Here is a 10592-nt window from a genome sequence, read left to right on the forward strand (position 1 = left end):
TGCCGACCAGGGGGCGATGGTCGGTCTCCACAGTGAACTGTGGAAGATCGTATACATAGTCATGAAACTTGTCGATGCCAGTCAACAGGCCTAGGCACTCCTTCTCAATCTACGCATAGTGCTGTTCTGTGGGGGTCATGGCCCACGATGCATGGGCGACCGGAGCCCATGATGCGGTATTGTCCCGTTGCAGGAGTACCACCTCAATGCCAGACTGGCTGGCGTCAGTTGAAATCTTTGTTTTCCGTGTGGTATCTAAAAACGCCAGTACCGGGGCGGTGGTGAGTTTAACCTTGAGCTCCTCCCATTCACTCTGGTGTGTGGGCAGCCACTGGAATTCCGTTGTCTTTTTGACCAGGTGGCGAAGAGCAGTCGTGTGCGAAGCAAGGTTAGGAATGAACTTTTCCAGGAAGTTGACCATCCCGAGAAAGCGCAGCACTGCCTTCTTGTCTGACGGCTGCTGCATGGCTGCGATGGCTGCCACTTTGTCGGCATCCGGCCGCACACCCGACCGGGAGATGTGGTCCCCCCAAAACTTTAGCTCAGTCTGGCCAAAAGAGCATTTGGCTCGGTTAAGCGCAGGCCCTGATCCTGTATCCGTGCAAAGGCAAGCTGGAGACGACTGATATGTTCCTGTGGTATGGTGGGCCAGATGATAACGTCGGGGCAGCACGGTAGCATTGTGGATAGCACAATTGCTTCACAGCTCCAGGGTCCCAGGTTCGATTCTGGCTTGGGTCACTGTCTGTGCGGAGTCTGCACATCCTCCCAGTGTCTGCGTGGGTTTCCTCCGGGTGCTCCGGTTTCCTCCCACAGTCCAAAGATGTACAGGTTAGGTGGATTGGCCATGATAAATTGCCCTTAGTGTCCAAAATTGCCCTTAGTGTTGGGTGGGGTTACTGGGTTATGGGGATAGGGTGGAGGTGTTGACCTTGGGTAGGGTGCTCTTTCCAAGAGCTGGTGCAGACTCGATAGGCCGAATGGCCTCCTTCTGCACTGTAAATTCTATGATAGTCTTCTACGTAGACGCGTGCCCCTTCGATGCCCTCCATCATCTGTTCCATGATGCGATGGAACACTTCGGAGGCCGGAATGGTGCCGAATGGCATCCTATTGTAGCAGTATCTGCCAAATGGAGTGTTGAAAGTGCACAGCTTCCTGCTGGACTGATCCAATTGAATCTGCCAAAAGCCCTTTGAGGCATCAAGCTTGGTTAATATTTTTGCACGAGCCATCTCGCTCGTGATTTCTTCTCGTTTGGGTATGGGGTAGTGTTCCCTCATAATGTTGTGATTTAAATCTTTTGGTTCGATACAGATCCTGAGCTCGCCGGAGGGCTTCTTGACGCAAACCATGGACCCATGGTGTTGGCTCCATGACCCGGGAAAGCACTCCTTGGTCCTGCAGATCCTGCAGCTGCTGCTTGAGGCGGTCCTTGAGTGGTGCTGGGACCCTACGAGGTGCGTGAATGACCGGGGTGGCATCCAGTTTGAGCCGTATTTTGTACGTGTAGGGCAGTGTGCCCATGCCCTCGGAAACCTCCTGGTTGTGCGCGAGGAGTGATTGGAGCTGCTCCCTAAAGTCCGCATCTGGAAAATCGGACGTGCCTTCTGGAGACAGAGTGTGTACCCGCTGAACGAGGTGGAGGATCTTGCACGCCTGTGCGCCTAACAGAGAGTCCTTCGAGGATCCTACGATTTCAAATGTTAATGTGGCTTTGTGTGAGTTGTGTGTAACATCGAGCTGGCAGGACCCCATGGCCGGGATGACGTTTCCATTGTAGTCAACCAGCTGACAGTGGGATGGCAGAATCGGTGGTTTATCCTTTAAGGTCTGGAAGGCTGACCATGCGAGGAGATTGGCGGAGGCACCAGTGTCCAGGTGAAATGTGATCTGGGATCGGTTGACCGTGAGGGTGGCACACCACTCATCGCCCGGATCAATGCTGTGCACTGGCAGCGGCTGGTGGTTCCGACTTGGGGACATCCGGTTCTTGTGGATTACTGCAACGCGGAAGGGCTCCCTGTCTTCGGTATCGCTGGTCTGCATACTATCTGGATATGACTCAGTGTAGGGGGGCTGAATCGCCCACACGTCCCTGCGAGGCTGGCGGAATTGTTGGGAGTTGGCAGGTTGAGCTGCTCGACAGCAGGCAGCATAGTGGCCCATCCTGCCACATCGGAGGCATTGTCGCCCTTTGCCCGGACATTGCCGCTTTAAGTGGGCGGAGCCATAGTTGCCGCACGTCGTGACGTCATGGCGTTCGTTGCGCCACCGCGCATGTGCGGTGCGGTCCTGCGTAGAGCGTGGCTGCGCATCACGTTCCTCTGCGTCAACGTCCCCTCTTTTGGTGCGTACAAGCGCGGGAGACCTCGGAAAGCGCGCGAAATGGCCGCCCTCGTCCGGGCCGCTGGCCGGGAGGAACTCAATCGACTGGACCCGCTCCGCCTCGTGGGACACATGCCGTGCCGTTTCGGCCGCATGGATTTGGAAGTACCGGCTGGTCGCGTTCTCATGGAGGACGCAGGTCTCGATGGCAATTGCTAGGGTGAGGCGCTTTATTTTAAGGTGCTGTTGGCGTAGGATGTCCGAGATGACCCCAAAAACTATCTGATCCCGTATCATGGAGTCGGAGGTGGCCCCATAGCCGCAGGACTGCGCGAGGATACAGAGGTGTGTTAGGTAAGATTGGAAAGGCTCATCCTTACCCTGCAGGCGCTGCTGGAATAGGTACCTCTCGAAGCTCTCATTGACTTCCACGCTGAAGTGTTCATCGAACTTCAGAAGCAGCGTCTTATATTTTGTTTTGTCCTCGCCCTCCGCGAATGCCAGGGAGTTATAGATGTGGATGGCGTGTTGCCCCGCCGTGGAGTGGAGTGGTGTCCGATGCATTCTCCCTGTCTGTGTCTTCGAGGAATTTAAGCTCTTTAGACAGCTTCCAGTTCACGCCGAGATTACCAGCAATTCGGAGCGGCTGCGGCGGGCTGATGTTTTCCATGGAGCAGGATGGTGGATTTCTGAAAGGGTGCAGGTAAGTCTCACAGTCGCTGGTTTGCGTCCGCTACTGGTATCATGTTGTGTTGGATGTTCTGATGCACAAATGATCCAACACGGCTATAGATGGTACAACTCTGTTTTATTGCCTAACCAACGGTAACAACTAACTACTGGCTTGGGAAAGTGCTTCACCAGCTAACTCGTGGACCCAGCCCTATCACTATCTTAGTGAGGCACTCAGCACATGGTCTATGTCTGAGTGGCGCGCTGTGAGCTCTGTGCTCTGAGCTATCTCCTGGTAGAACGAGCGGGAACTGTGGTGTTCCCGGTTTTATAGTGTAGTGCGTGTGCTCTCACTGGTGATTGGCTGCGATGTTATGTGTGTGCTGTTTGGTCCAACTGCCTGTCCATCAGTGTGTGTGATTGCACCATGATATGCTGATGTGGATATCATGACAGTGATCTCATAGAAACTTCCAAAATTTAACAGGATTAAATAAGGTAGATTGAGAAAGAATGTTCCTGATGGTAGTGGAGTCCAGAACTAGAGGTCATAGGGTAAACCTTTTAGGACTGAGGAGAGGAGAAATTTTTTCACCAAGAGAGTGGTGAATCTGTGGAATTCAATACCACAAAAAGTAGTTGAGGCGAAAATGTTGTGTAATTTCAAGAAGGAATTGAATATAGCTCTTGGGGCTAAGACTGGATCAGGGTATTGAACCTGGTGATCGGCCATGACCATAATAAATGGCGAAGCAGGCTCGAAGAGCCGAATGCCCTCCTTCTGCTTTTATTTTCAATGGATGTTTCTATGCACTTTGTATGCCCTTGTTATCACATCTCTGGCTAAGTTATCACTATTTACCACATCACACTTATCTTAATCCTGAGGTTTTCAGTCATGTTTCCATTCAGCCCTCGTGAAGAAAGTCCTACTCTCTCTTCATAACTGCAATCTCTCATAGCTAATAACACCTACATTGCACCTTTGCTGCTACCTTTACACCTGTCCTAAAATAGAGCGGGAAAAACTGCCACTCGCTGTGACAAATTGGGACACTTGATCGTTGATCACTCTAAAAGGGGAGAATTTGCTCACTCAGTTGGAGTAAATTCTAATGACACAGTTTAGATGCAGGTTAGAATATTTTACATAAGTGAAAATTTCAATTTTACTTTTTAAAAACAAAATGTTGAAAACCAATCTGGCCCAGAGTTATTTGAAGCAACTCTAAAGCATTGCATGTCTGTGTAATACCTCTAGCCCTTGCTCCTTTACTTTCTGAAGTAGTATCAGCAAGCACTTTGTGAAGTCGGTGAAGTCCTGATCCGGTGTATCAATGATTTCACACTTCTAGAAAAATAAATGGAGAGATTATTGAAGACAAAGAAATAAACTAAAATCCTATATATTTTGCCACCACAATCAAATACAATAACATGCTCCCTTCCATGGGGTAGTAACCTTAATAAATTTAACTAGTAAATTATCTTTCCGGTATGTCAGGAGATGAACTGGACAAAGCACAGATGTTTTCTCATAATGAAAAATTGCATTTAGAGTATCCCATGGGCAGGTTTTATCACTTGCTTGTGACTTGTTATCTCGGAGAATTGGCAGAAGCCTGACAAGTGATCTTTATCATTTGCAGTAAATTCTAATCCACAGCCGGCCCCAGAGAGATGAGGGGTTGGTAGGTGTGTGGGTCATGAGAATTGCATTCTACACTTCATCTCTCCAAATCTAAATTACAACATAATAAAACGACAAAAAGGGCCTTGATTTGAACTCCGAGCCAATTTTGCGAGGATAGACAGTGATGTTAGAAACTCACCCACTGCTGGGTGAAGCCTAACCATGTTTTTTTTAAACTCCCATGCCTTACGTAAATCCTGTTGGCTAATTTCCCATCAGTTTTGAGTGTTTAAGGCCGAAAACCCTGCAGGCCACCCAATAAGAGCAGGGAAATAATGGCATCAGTTGTTGAGGCCTTCCGTGTGTGTCTTACTGTTAGGCAAGGAGGGGTGAAGGGGTCATTGATGATGAGGGAGGTCTAAGTCTTTCTTGTGAGCCCCAGAAGAGTAATTGTTCTTTGTTTAGCCCAAAAGGAAAGCTTTTATTTAAAAATTAGCAAAAAGATTAGCTTTCTGGGATTTGTCTGTTTTCCCACTATATTGACTCCCAGTTGAAAAAAGACTTAAAAGATTACAACACAGAACAACCTATTAATTGTAAGAAAGAGGTCTGTGAAATACTTATAACAATGTACCAATGACATGATAAACAAAGGGATGAGGACCTGCAAGGTGAATATAGGAAGTTAGGAGGTAAATTAAAATGCAGGTCCTCAAATTCAGTAATCTCAGGATTACTCCCAGTGCCATGCGCTACAGAGAGCAGGAATAGGAGGATAGATCAGATTAACGTGTTGCTGCAGAAATGGAAAACCAGGAAGGGATTTAGGTTTTGAGGCATTGGGACCAGTTGTGGGGAAGGAGGGACCTGTACAAGTCGGTTGGGTTGACACCAGGTAGAGGTGGGGCCAATATCCTCGCGGGGGCATTTGCTAGTTCTGTTGGGGAGACTTTAAACTAGTCCAGCAGTCAGATGGGAACCCACATGTAGGTTTAGATGGCTGAGATTCATATTGGAAACAGGAGGTAGAACATTATTTAGTGATGTAGTCAGCGACTCGGAAAGACAAAAGAAACAAGAGTTAAAAAGCGTCCAAAGGAAATTGACAGGGTTGAACTGTTTGTACTTCAATGTAAGAAGTATCACAAACAAGGCAGCTAAACTAAGGGCACATAATGATACATGGCAGCAGAATGTCTTTGCTATAATGAAAACTTGGATAAAGGAGGGCCAAAATTGGAGCTCAATATCCCTGCATATAAACTTTTCAGGCAGGATAGAGTGAGTGGTTCACAAAAAAGAAGTGGGGGTGTGGTAGCATTATTAGTTAAAGAATCAATTACAGTTGTGAGAGGGAAGGAGCGACTAAACGGGTTAAGCTTGGGAATAAAAAAGAGGTAGTCGCACTACCAGGAGTATACCCAGGACCCCCAAATAGTGAACGGGAGATTGAAGAAGATACATGTAGACATATTTCTGCCTGTAGGAATAGGAGGGACATAAGAATAGTAGGAGATCTTCATTACCCCAATGTCAAATGGTTTTCAAACAATATAAGGGGTGTGATTTTCCGCCCCCCCCCCCCTCCCGCCGGATTTGGCGGGGGCGGGAATCGCACCACGCCGGTTGGCGGCTGCTCGCAGCGCCCCCCCCCCCCCCCCCCCGGCGATTCTCCGGCCCGCGATGGGCCGAGTGGCCACCTGTTTTCGTCCGGTCCCGCCGGTGTAAATTAGAGTAGGTACTTACCGGCGGGACCTGGCAGCTTCCTGGGTCCTCGGGGGGGGGGGGGAGGAGATCTGGCCCCGGGAGGTGCCCCCACGGTGGCCTGGCCCGCGATCGGGGCCCACCGATCCGCAGGCAGGCCTGTGCCGTGGGGGCACTCTACACCTCCGCGTCGGCTGCTGTGGTCCTCCACGATGGCCGGCGCGGAGATGATCCCCCTCCTGCGCATGCGCTGGGATGATGCCAGCACACGCTGGCGCTCCCGCGCATGCACCAATTCGTGACGGCCGGCAGAGGCCCTTTGGCGCTGGTTGGTGTGGTGCCAAGCGCCTTCCGCGCCGGCTGGCGGGGCGCAAACCACTCCGGCACCGGCCTGGCCCCTGAAGGTGAGGAGGATTCCGCACCTTCGGGGCGGCCCGATGCCGGAGTGGTTCACGCCACTCCTTTGCGCTGGAGTTGCCGGCCCCGCTGGTTCGCGGAGAATCCCGCCCAGGGACTTGGAGAGTGAAAAATTCATGTACTGTGTCCAGGAAATTATTTTTTCCCAATACGTGACAAGCCCAACAAGAGGAGGCACAATTCTGGATTTTGTCTTCGGAAGGACTACAATTCAGCTAAATTTGGTATTATTATGGAAAAGGGGTAAAAGTTTTAAACTGGGGTTGGGGGGGGGGGGCACATTTAACAAAACTGAGAAATGATTCGACGGAGGTAGACTGGACAAGACTGCTGAAAGATAAATCAGGTAAACCAGTGGGATGCGCTAATAAGTGAGATCCTTAGGGTAGAAAGCAGACATGCCCCCTCCCAAAATAAGAATGGTATTGCCTGATAGGAATAAGAGGAGGCCATTTAGTCCTTCAAGCCTGTCCCACCATTCAATGAGGTCGTAGCTGATCTGTGACCTAACTCGCTATATCTGCCTTTGGTCCATATCCCTTAATAACTTTGCTTCACAAAAATCTATCTATCTCAGATTTAAAATTAACAACTGATCTAACTTCAACTGCTGTTTGTGGGAGAGAGTTTCAAACCTCTACCACCTTTTGAGTGAAGGCATTCTTCCTAACATCTCTCCTGAATGCCCTAACTATTCCCCTTAGTTTTAGAATCTCCAACCAGCGGAAATAGTTGTCTTCATCTACCCTGTCTTTCCCTGTTAATATCCTGAATACTTTGATCAGATCACCCCTTAACCTGTTAAATTCGAGTGAAAACAGAGTCATATCGTGTTAGAGCCTCAAGTGGTAGGTCAGACATGGGCTCTGCCCTACAATGATGAAACATGAGCTACTGATCTCAATCATGTCAGCAAAGAAAGGCAACAAGCAAAAGCAGGCAATTCTCACAGGGAAGTATGGAAACAGTTGAAAGGTCATCAAAGAAAACTCACATACAACTCCTAATAATTGGTTTCAGAGCAATTCAGATTCAGAGTAAACCATTTCGGACAGAGATGAGATGACATTTCTTCACCCAAAGAGTGGTCAGCCTGTGGAATTCATTACCACCAGGAAGTAGTTGATGCTAAAACCTTGAATATATTCAAGAGGCGCTAGTTGCAGCACTTGGGGCGAATGGGATCAAAGGTTATGGGGAGAAATCAGGATTAGGCTATTGAGTGGGATGATTAGCCATAATCGTGATAAATGGTGGAGCAGGCTCAAAGGGTCAAAAGGCTCCTATCTTCCAGGTATCTATGTATATTTCTTTTGTTTGCAGATAATTGGTCCCTGTGTATAAATATATTACTTTTAGCAAACATAATTGAGCCACATTATGAGCTTGACTGGTTATCCTAAATTGGTTGTTTATGTAGCTGTTAGCACACTCAGGATTGTTCAGTAAATGCTGCCTAAGCATGGCATCAGATCTAATGGTCTACATGTTGAGTTTTTGTTTTAGCAATGGTGTGTTGGTTGAGTGCCTTTGGTACTCTGCCTATTACGAAAACCAAAGGAACAGGATTTCTTTTAATGAATTTAGAGTACCCAATTATTTGTTTCCAATTAAATGGCAATTTAGTGTGTCCAATGTACCTAACCTGCACATCTTTGGGTTGTGGGGGTGAAACCCACGCAGACACGGGAGAATGTGCAAACTCCACATGGACAGTGACCCAGGGCCGGGATTCGAACTCGGGTCCTCAGTGCCGTGAGGCAGCAGTGCTAACCACTGTCCCACGTGCCGCGCCTAGGAACAGGATGTTTGATCTATCAGCCAATCACTGAGATACCTGGCATCGCACCATTATTGAAATTCATACTCTATATTGCTCAATTGTGTGGGAGGCAAACATCTTTTTGGACTGACAGCAGCATCCTGTTAGTGAAAAGTACCACTTGCGTAGCCACTGAATAGCAGCAGCCTTGGTCTACACATGGGATAAAGAGCTGAATCCCAGGAGGTGAGGGGACAGTGACTGCCTTTGACTTCAAGGCAGCATTTAACCAAGTCTGGCTTCAAGGAGTCCTGGAATAATTGAAGTAAATGTGAATAAGGGGAAAACTCTCCACTGGCTGGTACATAACAAAAGATGCTTGTGGTTATTGGAGATAAACTGTCTCGGACGCTGCAGAAGTTCCACTGAGCAGTGTTCAACAGACAATATTTTCCAGCTGCTTCAATATAAGTTATTCCCCTTCATCTTAAGGTCAGAAGTAACATTCACGCCACACAAGTGACAGGCAATGAACATTTCCAACAAGCGAGAATCTAGCCATCTCAACTTGACATTGAATCACATTACCATCGCTGAGTTCCACATTATCAACATCTTCGGGTTTATCATTGACCAGATTCTGAACTGGACCAGCCATATGAATACTGTGGCTACAAGAGCAAATCAAAGGCTTTGAATTCTGCAGTTAGCAACTCACCTCCTGAGTCCCCAAAACCTGTCCACTATGCACAAGTCACACATCAGAGTGTGATGGAATACTCTCCACTTGCCTGGATGGGCTCAGTTCTAACAAACACTCAAGAAGCTCGACACCATGCAGGACAAAGCAGCCCACCTGATTGGCACCCCTTCCATCATCCACAAGATGCTCTGCGGCAACTCGCCAAAGTTCTTCTAACATCTGGAAGGACAAGGTCAGCAGACGCATGGGAATGCCACTGCCTGCAAGACACCTTCCAGGCCAACATCATCCTGATTTGGAACTAGAGCACTGTTCCGTCACTGTCTCTGGCTCAAACTCCAGGAAATGCCTTCCTAACATCACTGTGGGTGCATCTACACCATAAGGACTGCGGAGGTTCAAGAAGGCAGCTCACCACCAAGGGCTACTAGGGATGAGCAATAAATACTGATCTAGCTAGCAACACTTACATTGCGTGAAAGAATTAATAACAAAAAAAATGGCGATGTTGTTGTGGTAGCGCCGCCCCATCAAGGGGCGATCCCTCACGGTCCATATGAGCGGCTCAGGGCCTATCACACGGGAGCGCGAGGACCCGACCAATGGGGAAAAAGCGGGTGGCCTGGGAGCAAGGTCCTGGGCAGAGAGGACCCTGGAGCCAGAGAGTGAAGAATTGTTTAATGATTCTGTACCTGTGTACAGCTAAACTTTGCTTGTTACCAATAAACACTTGCTCAGTTGTACTGCAAGTCTCCAGAGTGTTGCCTTGAGCCACCACATGGGCGATGATTGTAAACCAGATTGATTGCAAGTCTGCAGTAGTTCAGATTTTGAAGGGGAAAGGAGAAGCCTCCAAAATGAACAAGTTGAAAAACATCAACAGCATTCAACAGTGAGTGAAAAATGTCCATGATTGAAAAGTTAGACTCATTCAACCAGGGCGTCAAAGACTGGAAGCAGTATATTGAGTGGCTCCATTACTTTTCTACAGCAAACAAAATAACAGGGAGGATAAATAGAAGGTTATTCTATTCATGGTCTGGTGGCCAACAACCTATAACCTCAAAGAATTTGAAGTCCCTGGAGGCTCCTGAAATAACATTTATTTGAGCAATTGGTGAAGCTGTTCAGGGAGCATTTCAATCCCAGATCCTCAATCATACTACAGAGGTACATGTTAAATTTGGCTGTCAGAGACACAGGAGAGACAATCTCCACCTTCATTGCCAAACTCTGTCAAATGGCCGAGCATTGTGAGTTTGGTACAGCACTCAGTGACATGCTGCACAATCGCTTAGTAAGCGGTTTAGCAACATAAGTGTGCAAAGGTAGCTTCTGGCTGAAGCAAAGATTACCCTGGACATGGCGACCGA

At 48.2% G+C, this 10592-nt stretch overlaps 1 protein-coding gene across 3 annotated transcripts in view; it reads right to left on the minus strand.

The window, feature by feature from the left end:
• Window positions 1-4358, minus strand: part of LOC140425025 (thiamine pyrophosphokinase 1-like) — a 275878-nt gene extending 271520 nt beyond the window's left edge. For all 3 annotated transcript variants that reach the window (XM_072508806.1, XM_072508805.1, XM_072508804.1), the window contains exon 1: window positions 4256-4358. The gene's annotated coding sequence lies outside the window, so the exon portion shown is untranslated. The remainder of the gene's footprint in view (window positions 1-4255) is intronic.
• Window positions 4359-10592: the final 6234 nt, after the last annotated feature.

Source organism: Scyliorhinus torazame, chromosome 6 (genome assembly GCF_047496885.1).
Source record: "Scyliorhinus torazame isolate Kashiwa2021f chromosome 6, sScyTor2.1, whole genome shotgun sequence".
NCBI lineage: Eukaryota > Metazoa > Chordata > Chondrichthyes > Carcharhiniformes > Scyliorhinidae > Scyliorhinus > Scyliorhinus torazame.